The sequence below is a fragment of the Canis lupus genome, chromosome 3 (genome assembly GCF_011100685.1).
Source record: "Canis lupus familiaris isolate Mischka breed German Shepherd chromosome 3, alternate assembly UU_Cfam_GSD_1.0, whole genome shotgun sequence".
Taxonomy (NCBI): domain Eukaryota; kingdom Metazoa; phylum Chordata; class Mammalia; order Carnivora; family Canidae; genus Canis; species Canis lupus.
In genome coordinates this window covers 7,046,383-7,066,064 of record NC_049224.1, presented here as the reverse complement: position 1 = coordinate 7,066,064, position 19,682 = coordinate 7,046,383, and the positions used below count along the sequence as shown (strand labels likewise).

The 19,682-nt window shown below is 32.0% G+C and overlaps 1 non-coding gene across 1 annotated transcript; it reads left to right on the top strand.

The window, feature by feature from the left end:
- Positions 1-17,011: 17,011 nt before the first annotated feature.
- On the top strand, positions 17,012-17,084 carry TRNAK-CUU. Its single transcript has one exon. It is a non-coding gene; the product is annotated as a tRNA-Lys (tRNA).
- The last annotated feature ends 2,598 nt before the right edge of the window (positions 17,085-19,682 follow it).

Genomic DNA, 19,682 nt, shown 5'->3' with positions numbered 1-19,682 from the left:
TAGAAATCTGTTGAAATAAAAGACATTAGTGAAGTGAGCCAGCTTGGTAGCTGTAGTAGCAGCAAGAAAATACTAGATTCTTCATAATAGGAGTAGAAACAATAGCATTTTCTAACAGATTCGATATTGAGTTTGAGAGAAAGAAATCAAATGATTCTGAAGGTCTTAACATTTTATTGATATGGGGACAATTGTGGAGAGTATATTTTCTTGGAGGAAGCCCACACTTTCAGTTTGGACTTTTTAAGTTTGAGATGGCCAAGAAGCATTCAATTGTATATCCTAATTATGGAGATAGACTCAAGTACCTAAAGTTCAGGGAAAGATTCAGATTGAAATAATAAATGTGGTAGCCATCAGCATGTATATGAAGTACATCCACAAGACTGGAAGAGATCATGAAGAGAGTAGACACAAAGGAAAAAAAAAAAAAAAAGAAATACCAGGAAACAAGTTGAGGATGTAAGGAAGAACCTAAGAGGGAGATCGATAAATATGTACTGATGTAGGAGCAAAACCAGATAAGTGTATTACTTTACTTAGTAAAAAAAAAAAAATACTTTGAATAACAGAACATGATCAACTCTGTCAAAATGTCCAGAGAGACTATAATCTTTCATGTTTCTCTGGATTTTTCATAAAATAGAAAATACTTCAGTGTTACAGTGTTTTATAAAGGGGGCTTATGCTTAACCTGTTCAGGCTTAAATACTTTTGTTCTCCAATAAACTCTAGAGTCAACTTGAGATCCAGTTTTCAATATGGAAACTTCGGTAGCCCAAAATCACTTTCCTAAGCTCTCTGGTTAAGCTCTCTGGTTTCATTTTCTCTCTCTTGACATCTGAGGACTTTTGTTTTCTGAGCTGATCTTTATATTTGTCTTCCATTTGTTTCCTAATTTATTCTGCTTTTTTTGTATTAACTGAGTGTTGACTTACCAGAATCAGCCAGATCCACACAACATTTTCCTTGAATATTCTGTAAAATTTTATATCCATTTCCAAACTAAACACAATGTAAAATAAATCCATGTCATGGAACAAACCTGTCTTAAAAATAAGCATGCTCTATTTTTTCAAGTTGAAGATCTTAGATAGTTCCTCTGGCTTGGCAGTCTTATTTTGTGAATTAGTTTAGCCTGTAATCTATGAGACCTCTTCAATACAATGAGTTCCTGAAATTAAATCTTAAAATTATTTTGCTAAGTTCTCATGGTGCTATAGAATTTTTTTTTGTTTTTTTTTTTTCTTTTGTTTTGTTTTGTTTTTTGTCCTGAATAGAATGGAATTGAATTGCCTTGATGTCATCTTTGGAATAAAATTCAAAGTTTTGGTTGAGTTTTGATAAGAATGATCAATGTTGAATACATCAGAATGGGGGAAAGAATGGCAATTAAATGAGAACTATTATCTGATATCCTTATCACGAAGATTATGACTGGTGTCTAATTCTCATTTATTAACCCTACTCCTGCTTTCTGGGAATCATTATAGACTGGGGTTCTACCTGAAGTTAGGTATCTCTCATTTCCTTCTCACTTGACTTAGAAGAATATCAAAGGAAACAGATACCAAAATATTGTCTCATTTTTGCTTAGCATGCAGCAATTACAGGATCTTAGATCACTGAAATCTATTGTAAAGAAACTATGAATGTAAATTTGAATAATCATCCCTTAAACAAGAGAGTTTGGCGGATCATTGGTGATACTTGCTTCCTGGAAGACTCAATCTACCCTTTATTAATAGTGAGTCTCCCCCAGTTAGTTGGTCTGAGCAGACTGCACTTTCTAGAGAGAAAAAAGTTCGAAAAAGTCAAAGGTAAAAGTCACATCCATTCGGGACTAAAGTCAAGTCCTGATATGGGCCAGATACTGCAAAAGTGAATAAAGAGCTAAGAACAAGGCTAGGCACTTAGAGGATATTCACGCACTACATCATAGTGAGGCTTAATTATTATTATTATCTATACCAAATGGTTTTATATTATACCAGTCAATGCTTTGATATTTATAAAGTGGTTTTATATACAGCAATTGTTTTGGGACCTAAAACAAAGGGTAAGTCATCTTACCTTTACTGTACCAGGAAGAAGCTTTACTGATACTTTTCATTTTACCACATGGCCTTCAGGACAGTAAAAGATCCGGAGATCTGAATCTTTTTCTGATTCACAAAGTTGTTCTATGTGAACAACTCAGGGACGGAACTTACCTGGCAGCTAGGTTTAACAGCAGGTAATAGGCACCTTCATTTCAGAAAAAGGAGAAAAGAGAGAAGAGAGAAAGGAAGGAAGGAAAAGAGTGGAGGAGAAAGAGAAAGAAGGGGGGGGAGGGAGGGAGGGCGGAAGAGAGAGAGAGAGAGAGAGAGAGAATATGAGAATTTCTTTCCTGGCAACCAGAGTTGTCTTTCTTCTGACAGATATTTTAAAGGGAGAGGAAAATTTTCCATAGCTTGTTTCCAATATAGACTGCCTGAGGCTACATTCTGATATTCATTGTAGTTATTATGGCATCATTAGTAAGTCCTTGGTGAATGGAAATTATTGATAAACACTTTAGGAAGGCCAAAATGTACCTCAAATGTATGTAAATTCACAGGCAAAGATTCTATTTCAATTCTATTTTCTGGGATGACTTCAAGGGTCCAAACCTAAAATCTATTTTATAATCTATTTTATTTATTCAAGATGAGGAACTATCCTAGATGCTGATCTTATTCTTTCTCCAGGTTCAGTGGTTTCTTAGATCAACACTATTTTAGAGCAAAAAACAAAACAAAACAAGACAAAACAATACAAAATAACCACGGAGAAAAACCCTCAACTTTCTTCTTGGGATTCTTGTCTTCCTGCTTTGCACTGTTTACCTCTTCTCTACCCTTTCCTTCCCCCAGCTCTGGAGTATTTTAGTAGAGGAAATCTTTAGATTCTAACCTAGGTATCATAGGGTCTGGGTGAAATCTTTGTTCTCTGTTTTTACTTCAAGTAGGCTCACCTCATTTCAGTAGTTTTTCTTAATTTAGAATAACTAGTATTCTTTACACCTTATTGATTTATCCTGCTTTTACTTGTAAATAATTATTAGAACCAGTTATGTTGGGGATCCCTGGGTGGCTCAGTGGCTTAGCATCGCGTTTGGCCCAGGGTGTGATCCTGGGGTCCTGGGATCAAGTCCCACATTGGGCTCCCTGCATGGAGCCTGCTTCTCCCTCTGCCTGTATCTCTGCCTCTGTCTGTGTGTCTCTCATGAATAAATAAATAAAATCTTAAAAAAAAAGAACCAGTTATGTCTTTATAACATAAAAATTGGCAAAAATTCAATGTATCCTGATAGCTAATTATGAAAATATAACTGCAAAAATCAGCTTTAAGTTTTTATAAAATATAACTACACAATCCAGTAGAATATGATATACACTACTTACTTTTTTTATTTGCTAATGTATATCTTTAAGAATTTTCTAAAAGCACTTATCAATTTAGATTTTTAAAGAAAGTCTTGCTTTTAATGGTTTTGATGTACATAATTCAAGAAAAAGGATTTCTTATTTAGACAAGAGTGCTGTTTCCAGGATTTTACAATGATATAATGATTTAAAAAATGAAAGAATGATTAAATATGCGCTTCTGTATACATATATATATATATATATATATATATTTGCACCCAGTAAAAGCATATATGTATGATAAATATTTGTAGAAGAATTAGTAGATCGAAGATAAGATGCCTTTTGAATTTTGTTAATTAGCTAGTTGTCTTATCAAAAATCAGAGATTTATTTTCTCACCTGTAATATACACAAGTGCTTATTTCTTCATGTTCTTATGGTGCGTTAGAACTCTGTAGTAGTTGTTCATCTTATAGGGAAAATTTTATTCTAACATGGTTCTAATTTGAATTTCATAATTATGTTGAATACTATACTATTTTATGAATATCTATTTTGCATATGAATTCCCATTCTGCACTTTTATCCATTTGTTTTTGGCAGTTGCTCTTTATCTCTTATAAATTCAAATCATTTTTCTATGTTAAATGAGTAACTATGCCTATCATATTTGCTGCAAATATTTTTACTCTCACTTTGATCAATTCATTTTTACATTGTAGGGATAGTTGTGGCACAAAAATTCCATTTTATTGTAGTCACAGTATAGTAAGCAAATAAACCTTAACTCCTTGTTCCTGCTTTCCCTAATGTGTCTTTGATTTAACATATATTTTTAGGGTCCCATAAAGGATTTTATTTATGTAATTTTGTTTGAAAATAGTATTTATCTTTGTAAAACATTAAAAAAAACTCTGGCCTTTTTTATTAATGTAGTCACACTTTAACTTGACACTAAAATTTCTCTGCAGTATGACTACACGCTGCAGTTAGTCTTTCATAAATAGAAATCTATATCATAAATTCAAACCATATCCTGTATTCTGTTTTCATAGTCATTATTTCTTGCTTTTATTCTATTGCTTTCTGCCAGAAATGTCTTTAATATGAAGTCTTAGTTTTATAAAATCTTATCAGAGTTCAATTTTGGAAGGCATTAACAAGAGAAAACAACTTTGGACTTCAATAAATATTTGTTGGTCAGAAATGTCTTAGACTGCTGTTATAGACATACTGAGTTGATTGTAGTTAAGAATTTGGATTGTATCCTCATGCCATTACCTGAAGAAGTATGACTTTTGATAAGGCTAAGTCACTTTTCCGAGACTATTAATTTTTAATTTTCAATTTCCTTATCTACAAAAGAGAGATTATACCAGAGTTCTAGCAGGTTCATATGAGATAAAGTTAAATAATTCTAAAATAAATGTTTGTAGTGGCACAAAAATAGACACATAGTTCAGTGGAACAGAATAGAGAGCCCAGAAATAAACCCACACTTCCCTGACCAGTTTATCTGTGCTAAAGGAGGCAAGAATATACAAGGGAGAAAAGAAAGTCTCTTCAACAACTGGTGCTGGGAAAACTAGACACCTCCACACAAAGGGCCACTTTTTAACCCCATACACAAAAATAAAATAAAAATGGATTAAATACCTACGTGTGAGACCTGAAACTATAAACTCTTAGAAGAGAACACAAGCAGTAATTTCTTAACATTGGCTGTCGCAACATTTTTTCTGGATATGTCTCCTGAGGCAAGGGAAACAAAAGCAAAAATAAACTATTAAGACTACGTTAAGATAAAACAGCTTTTGTACAGTGAAGGAAACCAAAAACATAATGAAAAGACAACCTAAACGAATAGGGGAAGATGTTTGCAAACGATACATCTGATAAAAGATTAATATCCGAAATATGTAAAGAACATATACTACTCACCAAACAATTCAAATAAAAAATTGGGCAGAGGTCATGTAAATACATTTTTCTAAGGAAGACATAGAGATAACCAACAGACACATGAAAAGATTCTCAACATCACTAATTATTAGGGAAATACAAATCGAAACCACAGTGAGATATCACCTTAGACCTAGCAGAATGGTTAGGGTAAAACACAAGAAAAAACAAGTGTTGATGAGGCTGTGGAGAAAAAGGAACCCTTGTGCCCTGTTGATGGGAATGTAAAGTGGTATAGCCAGTGTAGAAAACAGTATGGAGATTTTTCCAAAACTTAAAAATAGAAATACCACATGATCCAATAATTCCACTACTGGATTTTTACCCAAAGAAAATGAAAATACTAATTTGAAAAGATAAATCACCCCTATGTTTATTTCAGCCTTATCTATAATGGCCATGGTATGGAAGCAACTTAAATGTCCATCAATATATGCCTGGATAAAGAAGATGTGGTACACACACACACACACACACACACACACACACACACACACCAATGGAGTTTTACACAGCCATAAAAAGGATGAGATCTTGCCATTTGCAGCAACATAGATGAACCTAGATTTTATGCTAAGTGAAGTGAAGTCAGGCAGAGAAAGACAAATACCATATGATTTTACTCATATATGGAATCAAAAAACAAGTGAATAAAACAAAAAGCAGAATCAGACTTAAAAATACAGAGAACAAACTTGTGGTTGCCAGAGGGAAGGGAAATGGGACGATGGGCAGAAGGGGTGAAAGAAAGTGGGAGATACAGACTTCTAGTTATGGAATGAGTAAGTCATGGGAGTACGATGTACAGATAGGTATTATAGCCAATGATATAATAGCGATGGATGATGACAGATGGTAGCTACACTTGTCAGGATTTTAGCATAATGCGTAGAGATGTAGAATAAATTATGTTGTACACCTGAAACTAATGTAATATTGTGTGTCTGTTAGGCTCAAATAAAAATAAGTAAATACATCCAAATGTTTGTAAAGGCACTTTTTATATTACAGTTTTCAAAGTCTCAATTATTATGTTCACTTGCATATAAAATTGGATGGATAAATATTCAAATGGTTTAAGGTTTCTTTTTTGCATAATTAAACTTATATTCCTTTAATGATTGGTTAATTCAAATTGACTTAATTTTGTAAGCATATGTTGTTCTCGGTCATTAATAAAGTTTAATAGGTCATTCAAGGACAGACCACTGTGTCCCCTAAATATTTCACTTTATTATTTTCAGAACTAAAAAGCTAGTGCAATAAAATCTGTTAATCAACTATACAGTTCTAGTAACTGTGATCTGGGCCTATTTGAATTTTTCAAGCTTTCTAGACTTTAAACCTAAAATTATGAATACTTAAGAAAAATATCTATGATGTATCCAATTAATTCACTTTTCAAATTATAGTTTATTTTTCCCTTTTTTATGAAGGATATGGAGCTAAATATGTGATAAGCATATATTGAGTAAAGAGTAGATAGAATTCTAGGAGTTTCACTTTGAGATTCAAAATTTAACATTTGTGTTCTTTTCCCCATCTGCCAAAATCTCTTCCAATGGAATCAGAATATACTCATTCATGCAAGAGCAAAATCTTAATGTCCAATTCCTGTTTCACCCAATCTGTTTCTGAATCCTGTCAACTCTACTTTCCAAGTGAATTTGTTTTTTCATTCTCTATCTATGCTGCCACTGTCTTATTTGAGTTTTCATCATTTCTTTCACCTGGATAATTATAATAATTTCATATTTGATATGATTACCTCTTATTTTTTCCCTCTTAGCCATTTATCACAGTACCACTAAAGATGTGCATTGAATCATGTTTAATTACTTTCTTTTACATCTACATTTGCTTTCTATTCCCTATAATCTTATAACCCTCATATTCCTCTGTAAGATCTGCAAGGCCACTCAGAATCTTGCCACAGCTTATTATTCCAGTTTCAGCATTATAAACAGCAAATCCTCCTACCAATCAGATTATTTGTTATATGTTGCTTTGGCTGACCTCTTTAGTTGGAATTTCATTTTCCCACTTCTAGCCTAAGGAAAACCCTATTCCTCCATTATGACATACATAAATGTCACTTCCTGTGGGAATATTTTTCTAGCCAACTCCATGATTACAATTACTGCCTCCCTTCTTTGTGGATCCTCCAATATATCAACATTATTGATATTTCTGTATTTGTTTTATAATTACCTATTTATTTTCAGATCAAATTTGGATGAGAATCAGATATCATATCTTTTTCCATAAACTGTACCTGTTAGTCTCTGGCACATATTTGGCCCACTATGAATATTGATTGTTGTTTGCAAAGAGGAATAATGAAAAAGAGAGCTCCAATGATCTGTGAAGAAGGAGATAGCGCATGTGAAATGGTATCCTTCACAGAGTAGCACTTTTTTTCTTACTTTCCCACAGCACTCTTACCATTTGCAGTAAGTCTCATCATTCATGGGTTGTTATTACTGAAGTCCTCACAGAAGAAATATTATTCCATCTCTGGCTGCTCTCTGAAGCACTTATACTTCATTATTTCCCCGCGGATTTTGTGTCCTTCAGTTTTTTTTCACACTCCTTTTTTCTTCAGTAGTATCTGTGATGAAGGACTGATGCCAAGTAATCAACTTCACTTCTTTTGAAAAAAAAGAAAAGAAAAGAAAATCTCAGTCTAAATGATGGTTTATTTTATAGACAAAAGCATCCCTCCATATTCTCTGCAAAACCTTAGAAGCATTTCAGCACAATGTGGTACAATATGCCAATTGATGAAATGCCAAAGCTCCATAATGGAAAACTAAGAAAAAGATCAAAATTCTTTTCACCTAAGAAATTGCTATTAGTTCAAGTAGCACTTAACTAGTGAAATGAATATGCCCTGGAGTAGAAATTTCATCTTTGGCAGCTGTAATACCTAAGACCCACTGGCTGTCCTTTGTTCCTGCTTATTCAGAGAGTCTCATTTTATAGGGAGGATGATTTAATTGGATGTAATTCCTCTTCTTTTTTTGTAATCATAAAATGAGGTGTTGGGTGATCATAGGGTCCACTTACAAATTCCTCATTATTTAGTGTAATGTCAGTTTAGCTCACAGAAATACTTTTTTTTGTGTTCTGATACCCAGTTTTGTTCAACCAGAGTGTATTTTTATGACATAAAACAGAGAGGAAGTGAATGTTGGGCATGGGGTTGAGGAGGCAAAACAGACGAGGTTGGCAGATGGTTAATGATCCTTGTAGTTATATCCTCAGGAATAAGATGTTTAAAAAAATGCAAGAAAAAAATAAATGAGGCAAGATAATCTGAGTTGAGGAAGGCATTGTAGCACTTAATATACAACTGTGGAAAGATTTCTGATAACACTTTTTATAGGAAAAGTTGAATAAAATATATACATCTTCCATCTATGTCCACTTGAATAAACATAATGAGTTCTGAAAGACAAGAGAATAGACTGGAATCCCATTTAATTTGTAGCTAGATTTTGTGACTCTGAATTAGTAACATCCTTTCAATGTGCCTACCAGTAAGTAGGAGTGGTTCTTTTGTTTAGTAGCCATCTAGTGGGTGGACTATTTGTGAGGTTGCCAAATTTAGCAAATGAAAAGGAAGAACAGGGAGTTAAATTGGAATTCAGATGAAAAATAATTTTAAGTACCGTGTATTCCATGCAATGTACTAAAATAATCATTGTTTATCAAGAATTCTAATTTAACTGGACATTCTATATTTTATCTAGAAATTCCTTACTAGGATATTAAAAATCTCTTTAATAGGCATAGATTTTTTCCTGTTATAGAAGCATATGTTAACATAAGATGAGCAAAGAATACCAGTCATACTGAGCATAGAGGGTACTCTCCTCCGAATACAAGAGGTCTTTAGACAAAAATATTCTCAATTATCCCTTGGTCTTCTTGAGCCTCAGTATCTTAAGCTAAAAGACTAATACAAGACTGGCCACTGTTGGATACATGTGTACCCTGAGACTCCCAAATAATCCACTTTGAGCCTCTACCCTGAAGGATGTCTGGTATGGAAACCAAGAGACATATTAAAGGACATTTATTGTGTCCTTGTTCACAAGGGTAAAAAAATTGGAAATAGCTGGTTTGTCCATCATATAAACATATGGTCTCTTCTTTGATTTTGAGCACAGGGTAATGTGATGAAGGTGTGGGCTCTGGATCTGAACAACGTGTATTCAAATTCCAGCTCTACCATTTACTACCTAAGTAGCATTCTATTAATTACTTAACTCTGTGACCCATTTGGATCATCTGTAAAATGACGATATTTTAAAAATATAAATAAGATATATAATGTAAAATGAATTACAACATAAAATATAATATAAAAATAATAAAATCTTTGCCATAAGACCATTGTGAGGGTACCCCAAATTAATATATATGTATATTTCACACAGTGATTGACACCAAGATCACCTAGAAGACCTGGAAATATTCAGTAAATATTAGCTTCTATTAAAATGAAGTATTATACAAAAGTAAAATAAATGAACAGAAAAGTATAGACAAGTAAGTAGCATTTATGTGAAACAGACAAAGCAATGCTATGAATTAGCTGATGCTTATGTATATAGTGAATACATGAAGCCATATATAAAATGATAAATACAAAATTATGATGGTAGCTGTCTCTGAGAATTGAACAAGGGGCCAGTCTAGTGAATAAAATATTTATTTATAAAGTTGTAATTATTTTTTTAGAAAATATGAGGTTACAAATCACAATATGTTGATGTTTGCTGATTTTTGGTTTATAGATATTTGCTAATTTTTTGAAAATATTTTATTTATTTGAGAAGGAAAGAGCACAGTAATGGGTGGGGAGAGGCAGAGGGGGAGGGACGAGCAGACTCCCACCAAGCAGGGAGTGCGATTCAGGGCTCCATGCAGGGCTGGATCCCAGACCCAGGATCATGACCTGAGCTGAAGGCAGATGCTTAACTGACTGAGCCACCCAGACTCCCCTATGGATATTTGTTATTATGTCCTAAGTAGTTTGCTGTTGTTCAAATGAATTTAAAAGTAGACAGCGTATAGGTACAAAGACCTTGTAATCTAATGGAAGTTCTTTGTTGAAGTCTTAATTTTTATATGATATCTGCTGAATTAATGTGCAGATGTGATAACGAAGAATTTTATCAAGTAATTATTTGAAGGCCTAAAATATGCCAGGTGCATTTTAAACATGACTATGATATGAAGTGGATTTTGCTGTTCCAACTTCAGTGATGGTTTTATGCATAGTTTATGTGTGTATATATTTTATATATATATATCATAAAACTTTATATATATATATATATATATATATATATATAAGTTTTTTTCAGTTCTACCCAAACTATTAGCAGGTTTTTCACACGACCTATCAATCATTCAAAGGTAAGGAGCATAATTTAAAACAAAGAGGGAGTAAGTAATTCAATTTAGCATAGAGTTTGGAGTCTGGATCTTTCTGGCATACGGTATTTGAGTTTAAGAGCAATACCACATGAAGGCCTATTTTAAAACAGGAAAAAAACACACTAAACTATATTGTGTAGTTATGTTTACCAAATGTTAAGTTTGTTTTAGTCTTTAGGGTTTGTTTCTGAAATAGGTGCTTCTGATATTGCAGAAAAATATCCTGATTAATTAAGACTGTCGAGTATGTGACATAACCTATATGTGTACTGCATATGTCCATAAAACACGAAGAATGAGGCTTATTGAGGGGGTCTAGATGCAGAACTTTTAAAATGTTTAGAAATGTTTGATTTCAATTTTCATTTTAGACAAAGTTTTCATTTGTTATCACATATAAAGCAGATAACCATAACCATAGTATTTAATATTGGAACAGAATTAATTTATTATATTTCATAAGCAGATTCTAAATGCACAATCTTCGGATAGAATAGGATAGGAATAAAATGCATCTAAATTTGTAGTATTTGAGATGAAAAATCTTGCCCATTTAATCATTTGAGAATGAGGATAAGAAAAATAAATGTCCATTCCCTTGCTTACTTTTGAAGATAAGAGCAAATTTAATAATATAATAAGATAATATTTTCTCACATTCATGTTTTTTGAGTGCTTTTCAAAAAGCTTAAAAATAGCTAATTTTTTGGAATAAGATAGATTCTAAGAAGAATTAAAAAGTAAATAATAATGTAGCACATTCTCCTTATATTTTAAAAAGGGTCATATTCCCTTTTCAAATAAAATTATTGAAGATACTTTTGAGATGTTTCTTCTTCTTGGCTTAATTTTTAGTGAAAAAAAAAAGTGACGGGACTTCTTTTATAACATCGTGCTTAAAAATATTTCCAAGGGATTTGAAGTTTATAGAAATGCATGATTTACTTGTTTTTAATCTACATTAAAATCTGTATTTATATGTGACTAGTGTAAATGTGTAATTAAATATAACAGTGAATGTGAGCCCAATAGCATTGCATGTGTAAAAAGTAATTACTACACTCCACTTTGTAAAAACTTAAACATTAGTTTAAATAATTTTCTTTAAAAATCAATGAGTGATTTACTTTAATTTACTTAATCTTCAACTATCACATACTGTGTATCTGGTTTGATGCAAGACTTTCATTCATGTATACAATTTTTAAGTTTTTACAAAGTGAAAAAAATATACAAACTTATACATTATTTTACCTGAAAGAATAGAATTAAGTTTACTCTGATAAATAACTTCTTCACAACTTACAAAACTCAATATCAAATTATTAAATCCATTGGATAAGATAATAAAATATTAGCACTTGTGTATTCTTGACATGAAGGAAATCAGCATTTATTCTTCATCAATTTATTTCATTTCCTATGATATGTCAAGGAAAATAATTTCTTATAATTCGCTTGAAGTAGAAGAGAACTCAAATAGCTGGATTTTAAATCCTCTTTTTTCTTTACTTTATCCCAGTGCACTTCAAAATTTTGATTTGAAAAGTGAGGTGGTATCAATCAAAAGAAAAGTAAACAAAGAAGGAAGAGTAAATTCCTAATTTGTATAAACTATTTTAGAATGCCATTAAAATATAGTTGGCAATTTAATTTTGTGAGAAATCAGTTAGTTTTCTACAATCATTTTTTTCTTTTGTAATGTTTATTATTGTCTAATATAGCACAGATAAGTATATTTTTATATTTGTATTGTGTCTACTGTTCGTCTGCCTTCATATCCTTGAATGACTTTTAACATACTAAAAAAAATAATAGAATATTGAAGTAGATGTTCATTGTATGGATAGTGCATTTAGTCTAGTGTTACATGAAAAATATGTTCACATACTATATGTGAATAAAAATATACAATGACAATTTCTATACTAGAACATGAAGTATATAAACAAAATTGCATAAAGCAAAATAAATTTAAAAATCATGAATGAAAATGAAAAAAACTTTAATAAAGGGGAAAAATAAAATCTAGTACAGGGCAATAAAATTTCACATAATCTTGTTCATCAAATTTTCTACAAAATTCAAATAGTACATTCTGAAGATAAGCATTATATTTTTCTAATTCTTTATTATTTGTTCCCAGCACCTATGACAGGACTTGACACGTAGTAAACACTCAATAAATGTTTGTTAATTAGCAAAGGAAATACAAATCAGAGTTGTTCTAGTCTTGTATATGGGTAAATACTTCCACAGACATACACATAAAAGGTTTTAAGTTTAGACAGGGAATACACAGGAGAATAATTTTTAAATTCTCCATATACTTACCGGTAGATTAGTTTTTATAAAATTTTGATCAATTTTAATAATTTTCTTGGTGTAAAACTATGTTTTAGATTTGTTAACTGTTTTGCATAAAAACTTCCTAAGTGTAGGGTAAAAGAAGAATCTTCTTTTTTTTTTTTTTAACTTGTCAGTCTATTTTGAATGTGTGAAACTGTACAATGTATGCCACAATTAAGAAGGTTCTTTAATTGATGCTTGGTGATGAAGCTTTATCATTTAGTTTAATGAAATTATAGTGTGGGCTAGTAAGTAATCTATTTAATTACAATTCTAAATTAATCCCATTAATGAAATATATCTGTGCATATTGTCCCTGTGCTTAGGCCATGATTGTCCATTATCATTCTTTTACCAGCTTTGTGAATTATTGAGTTTTGCTAATTAAATTTCATATTATGTGGTGTACGTTAGTAAGTATGGAGGAAAATGTGTCTTCTTTTTTCATAGAGATAATTTCTTGATTATTTGTTTAGTGTCTGTTGAGCAAATATATAAGCACCACAAAATTTTGTTTGCTTTCAGAAACATTCAATACAACCAAAATATAACCAAGAAAATGAATTTCAATCAAAGAACTTAATTCATATTGTGATAATATCTAACTGACCTCTAATTTACAGTCTGTTCTTTTTAATGGAATACAAATTTATTACCATAAGATCAGAGTCCACATTAACAACTACACTCATCATTGTGGTAATAACCCAGAAGTATGATTTGCAAGGAAAAGTGGAGTGTCAGTGAAAAAAATTCCAGATAATGACTCTTCATAGTGATCAAGAGTGTAATTTATTATCTTTATATTAATTTCAGGAATTCCAATGCAGAAATTTTAACATTTAAACATAAACTTCTCTTCATTTTTATTTTTTACAATTCTCTAAAACCTGTGCAGCCAGATGACAAACTCAGGGGATTTTCATTTCATCTTAAAGCAACCGTCTTAGAATTTTTATTCCTGGTTTTCTCACAAGGGTGTAGGAGAAATCAGCACAAAATGAGAATGAGCTGATATATAACAGGTTTTCTTATCAATTGTCTCTGTACTCATGGGTGATACATACCCACCATTCTCTAATAATTATAATTTAGGAATAAATTCCTCTTTGTAAGCCTATTCGAACTAATGTCCCGATGGTTCTATCTCACAGGTCATGCAGAAATAAAATAAAACAAAAACATCTAAATGACGAAATTCAAGTAAATATCGCCATTCAATAGTAAAGCGATAGGAAGTGCACACCTTTTACATGAAGGGGGAACTTTCAGAAAGGATCATTTAGTTCAGTTGTACTGAGGGTGATTTCTAGTTTTCCAGATAGCTGTTGATTTTGAATGTCCCTTTTATTTCTGTCTTACATCCATTTCTGTTAAATGAACAATATTTTCACCTGCGCTAATATATCAAAGTTATTGATTCCTTCAAAGTAAGTTGCATAAATGTTTCACTTCAAAGCATTTTAATACATACATAATCTTTCTTAGTCTCCACGCCATGAATAACTAGTGATCTTTATGCTGCTGCTTGTTCCAATATTGCTTTCACTTTACAATTAGGTACAATCCCACCGAGGGCTACTGTGAGTGTATACGGCCCAATCTTTGGCAAGTATACACACAATTAAAGTTAGGGCTACCTTCCTGTCACCCAAGGTACAGAGAAATGCATTAAAACTAACAAAGCGATAAAAGGGGCCTGAAATTGAAGCAGTTTAGGAAATGACAGTTTAATGAAAGCAGTGTAAAAATACTATCACACTGATGGAAAACATCTGTCCTCCACCAATCTTGAATGATAGAAGGTTGTGTGGCTCTTGAGGAATGTGTTGCCAGCCTATGGTTATATCAACGGCAGGTCAGGCATGGCCTGTCTCCTTTAATATCATAGTAACGACTGTCCAAGTGTATACCATTCCAACTGATACTTTGGCTTCAGCATTGCAATAGGTTGCTTTAAAGTTATTTTCACTGTTTGTTGGCTTTTTTCCATGGAGTGTGGGAATAACGCTACTGAAATATAAGGAGAAAGAAAATAAATATATACTAGAGCTGTTGGTAAAGAAAAAAGTTTATAAATATTATAATTCTGGTTATTGTAATAATCAAAAAGCAACCTACCCTGCTCTTTACTTATGGATTTACTAAATCATGGTTGTAATCACCAGTTGATTCAATCAGTTGATTCACCAGTTGGTTGCAATCAACCAGTTGGTTGCTGATTCCTTTTGTTTTTATTTCAGCAGGTGAATGTTTATAACAAGAGTGTATTAAAGATTATCATTGTGTGATGAAAGGGTTAAAGTGTTTCTACTTGGTATGTGAATTACCACGACAGACTTTCACAAGAGGAGAAAAAAAATTATATTCCAAATTGGCAATGAGGAAGTGGATTAGTTTCATGCCCCAAATTTGGAAGAAAATGGAAGCTAATACTTTCAGTTAAAGATCATTGTATTTTCCTTGTCTCTTATTCATTAAGGAGTAATTTTTGAAATCAGATTTTGCAGATGAAAAGCCTATAATGCAGAATAAAAAAATTTCCTTTGAGATAAGAAAGAAATTGAATCGCTTCTCACCTGCAAAAGTAGTTAATCTAGGTGCTATTCAGACATGCTAAATGTTTAGTTATATGTGAGTTTAAAATAAATGTGAATTTTTCGTTCTTCAATAAGTTCATCTCTCCATTTATTCCATTGATGGGAATGTTTTCCCTATTTTTCCCCCTAGGATGAATTTATCATGTCTATCAAGGCACCTTTAATCATTTATTCAGTCTTGTCTTTCACATCTAGAATCGCATTCCAATAGTGCCCAGGAGTTGGAAAGTAGGATGAGGGTGGACAGGAAAATACGAGTATGACTTTCCTTTTTTAACAGGATGAAAATTGATATCATAATTTTCATGCTTTTAGGTTATTAGTCTCTTTTCTGTGATCCACAATAGCGTTATCATAGGAAAAGATTCCCTGTACAAATTCAAGCACACTTACCTGGTACCTAATCAATAATTTGGTTACTAAAGGATTATGCCACATTTTTTTCTGGTGCCCTCAGGAAACCTCATAAAAACCTTATTTCAGAGGGGAATTCGCTTGAGTTTTCTAGGTTATATACAATAGTGATGCATGTGTTGAAATCATTTAATGAAATAGCAATTATTTAGAGACTTCCCAATATTTTTATACTATGTAGTAAAAATATTTTTGTGTAAGTCACTATACTTATTATAAATGTACTTACCCAAGTGTGAAAGTAGGCCAGATTTCATACCAACACATTTAAATTCACATCTGTAATCCTACCCATCAATATATTTTCTAAAACAAATCTAGCTTAATACTGAGGTTCAAATTACCCTTCATTTTTAGAAAAGAAAACTCTATGGAGGATTTAAACGTAAATATCTTTAATATTCTTTTTCTGACACATACTACTAAAAGTAATTTTTTATCTAGCACTCTTGCATTTCCAATGATAGTTGAATTTTCATGATGTATCAGGAAGAAAACTTAACTTGGTACTAAATATCTTTAATAACACTCTTTAATATCTGAGCTTTAGGTCAGAGCAGTTTATAGTATTTGTCAACTCAAGTAAAATGGTTTTTCTGAAAGCATGCCAATCAAAAATAGAATTTATTCAGTTGATAAATAAGCTATTAGTTTTACAGAGCTATATGTAAAAATAAATGGAGGTAAGAAAAATCTAATAACTGGTTAATAAATGATATTCTGTGGCTGCCATTTCAGTGTGATAATGTTAAACATAAAAAATGATAGTGAAATATATTCTAAAATTCTATTATTTCATCTCTGTTTCAGTTATACTAAGGTGTCCATTAGAATTATAGGGGTGCCCGGCTGGCTCAGTTGGTAGAGCATGAGACTCTTGATCTTGGAGTCGTGAGTTCAAGCCCCATGTTGGGCATAGAGCTTACTTTAAAAATTTTTTTAAATAATTATTCTTATATGTTTCATTTTTCTTTCATTTCTGAGTAAAATGTTTGTTCTCTCCTCTGCTGGTATAATAATGTGACAGTCAGCCACTTGATTCTTACCATTTAGCATTCCGTTTTTACATAATTAAGCATTTGTAATTTCAAACTCCGTATGTCGCCTTTCATTCTAAGGAACCCATGATCTAGATTTAGACTTTTTGCTAATATGTTAGTCTTTTCTGTGACAGTCTCTCTTTAAGCCTTCTTTCCATGAGCTAGAAAATAGAGAAGTATTTTTTTTACAAAGCTCCTTTCTTCACACAGAGCATAAGCGTAATTTTTTCAATTTACCTGGACCGGAATTCTGGATCTCTTCATGATGTTTGTGCAAACGTAAAATTCAGTTTCAGTTATTTACCTCTATTTCATCCACTCCATCCCCTTCCATTATTTACAGGGTTGAGACACAGTCTTAGAGAGGTCTGCATACTGCAAATAACGTTATGGCATTATGATTTCACTACCATCAATAAAAAAAACTCAAATGCATGACAGATGCAAATTTAATTTCCACTGAATCACTAATATAAGTGAAAAGAAGTATCACTTTCCAATTCCTATTTTGCTTCGTAACCCTAAAAATTTGGATAATGTGTGAGGTTTTAGCCTTATGTCTAACAAAGTCATAATAATAACCTACTTCTTAGGATTATTATGATGTTAACTTTCACAGTCCTCTCTGAGACTACTGATTAAGTAGGCAATTTTCATGTGCATTATTATGCTTTTTTCCAGGGGCCAGAACCCCTATGGGGCATCCTCTGCTTAATCTAAGGAGATTAAGATAGTGAATATCATATTTCATATTGCCAATCTAGATTCACTTAGACCCATTAATTATTTACAGCAAACACACACAGAGAAAACACTCCATGTGAGATTCTAAAGCAGAAGCTCTCAGCAGCTTGAGTTGTCTTGCAAACTATTCCCCGAAGCAGAGACTAGAGAGCAGATACAAGAAAGGGAAAGTATATCAGGCCTCTGGGAGGCAGTAATAATAATTGCAAGGACATTTTAATTTGTTTAAATTAGCATCTAAATCTTTCATAATAATGTTTCAAGCCTGGTTTTTAAAATAACTTCCAAGAGATATTTCACAATAAATAATCATACCCCTAACACAACTGGCCATCGGAAGAAAAGTGGGAATAGAAATTAAATTTAAAAAATATAGACTAGAATAATTTTCACTGCAGTTTAACCTTAAACTAAAGTAGTTTGTTACTAAAAGAGTGTTTTTAATGTCTGTACTCACTATTGGGGAACAATAAGTATAGTTTCAATTCATAGGACTTTATTTCACTGTGTATAGATTCTTAAAAAACAAAGATAGGATGACATGCAGTTTCGGATATCGTATTTTTTCTTTTGATAAATTATTTAATCATACTCTGTCATGAAAAACTATATTTTCCTTTCCTTTCTCCACTTTTTTTTAAACTGTAAAATCAAATATAACTGGCAATTTTAGCAACCAGGAGATTTTACTCAATTATCGGCGTCAATTCCACATTTTATGGCAGAAAATGTTGCTCATTAATGATATACTATATTCCTTCTTAATTTATCTAGTTATATCTTCCTAAATAATTTATAGCCTCACACTATTTTGAAGGTCTATAAGCCCCTGTTAGCCAGTTATCCTCTTTATATGTAGTTCTCTATTATTTGGGGAGCTTTTCTTCCACCTGGGAAAATGTTATGGCATCTGGTGCACAAATGTTCTGTGAGCGACCTGGATTAATCTCCATATCTCTTGAGGCAATAGCTGTTTGTCAAGTCAAAATTTCAGATTTTTTCTAACCAATCTAAATCTAGGTAAATGTGACTAGTTTTATTCAAAATATACATTTCAAGGGCAGTCTAAGCCACCTGATTTTTTTGTTCTATGTCTCAGCTTTGACAAAGTGTAAAGGAGCAAAGCATCTCACAAAAGCTCTAAAATTTAAATTCTTACAACCAGTTTGTTGATACGGGACTTACATGTTTTTAACTCAGACTTTAATCTGTAGGATGATTGTATTTCTATAAACATAGTGGCCATTTATATAAAAAAGTAGGATGCATGAGTATCAAAATTTGGTTATCTTGCTATCTAATGATTTTACCTATAATTTATACAAATGTAACACTTATTATGCAATGTAAGTATTACATTACAAAGATGTTTTTAATAGCTTTAGCTATTAAATAAAGCCACACTCTGGTAAGCATTCTGACAAAGGAGAAAATTTACCTTCTTGTTTAGAGAGGTAGTGTGTGCGAGATAGTAGAGTGTAAGAAATAGCTATGTCTCCTTTTAATTACTCAGCATCCTAACAATAGCATTAGACCAAGATCAGGAAAGTATAGAGACCTCTTTCTTTCAATCTGTGACTTTATATGGATCTGAGCACATATGTACCTAGAAAGCGAGTCTTTCTCCGTAGAGAAATGTATTTATTTGTTTCAGCATTTCTGATAATATTCATTTATAACTGTTAGGTATTATGTTTAAATGGTAAAAAAAATTGGTGTCCCTCATTTTA